This window comes from Bison bison, unplaced genomic scaffold (assembly GCF_000754665.1).
Source record: "Bison bison bison isolate TAMUID 2011002044 unplaced genomic scaffold, Bison_UMD1.0 scf7180017857809, whole genome shotgun sequence".
Lineage (NCBI taxonomy): Eukaryota > Metazoa > Chordata > Mammalia > Artiodactyla > Bovidae > Bison > Bison bison.
The window spans coordinates 3248-4319 of NW_011488382.1; positions in this window are offsets into that span (position 1 = coordinate 3248).

Below are 1072 nucleotides of genomic sequence, written 5' to 3' on the forward strand. Positions count from 1 at the left end.
GACGGAGGAGCCTGGTGGGCTGAAGTCCATGGGTCGCAAAGAGTCGGACACGACTGAACGACTTCACTTTCACTTTTCACTTTCATGCATTGGAGAAGGAAATGGCAACCCACTCCAGTGTTCTTGCCTGGAGAATCCCAGGAATGGGGTAGCCTTGTGTGCTGCCGTCTATGGGGTCGCACAGAGTTGGACACAACTGAAGCAACTTAGCAGCAGCAGCAGCCAGGTATCTCTTGACTTCCTACTTTTGCATTCTAGTCCCCTATGATAAAAGGACATCTTTTTTGGGTGTTAGTTCTAGAAGGTCCTGTAGTTCTTCATACAACCATTCAACTTCAGCTTCTTCAGCATTACTGGTCAGGGTATAGACTTGGATTACTGTGATGTTGAATGGCTTGCCTTGGAAACTAACAGAGATCATTGTTTTTGAGATTGCATCCGAGTACTGCATTTTGGACTCTCTTGTTGACTATGAGGGCTATTCCATTTCCGTAAGGGATTCTTGGCTACAGTAGTAGATATAATGGTCATCTTAGTTAAATGCCATTCCATTCCATTTTAGTTCACTGTTTCCTAAAATGTCGATGTTCACTCTTGCCATCTCTTGTTTGACCACTTCCAATTTACCTTGATTCATGGACCTAACATTCCAGGTTCCTATGCAGTATTGTTCTTTACACCATCAGACTTTACTTCCATCATGAGTCACATCCACAACTGGGTGTTGTTTCCACTTTGGCTCTGTCTCTTCATTCTTTCTGGAGTTATTTCTCTATTCTTCTCCATAGCATATTGGGCACCTACCAGCTTGGGGAGTTCATCTTTCAGTGTCCTATCTTTTTGCCTTTTCATGCTGTTCATGGGGTTTTGAAGGCAAGAATACTGAAGTGCTTTGCCATTCCCTTCTCCAGTCGACCACGTTTTGGCAGAACTCTCCACCATGACCTGTCTGTCTTGGGTGGCCCTACACGGCCTGGCTCATAGTTTCATTGAGTTAGACGAGGCCGTGGTCCATGTGATCAGTTTGATTAGTTTTCTGTTGATTGTGGTTTTCTATTCTGTCTTCCCCCTG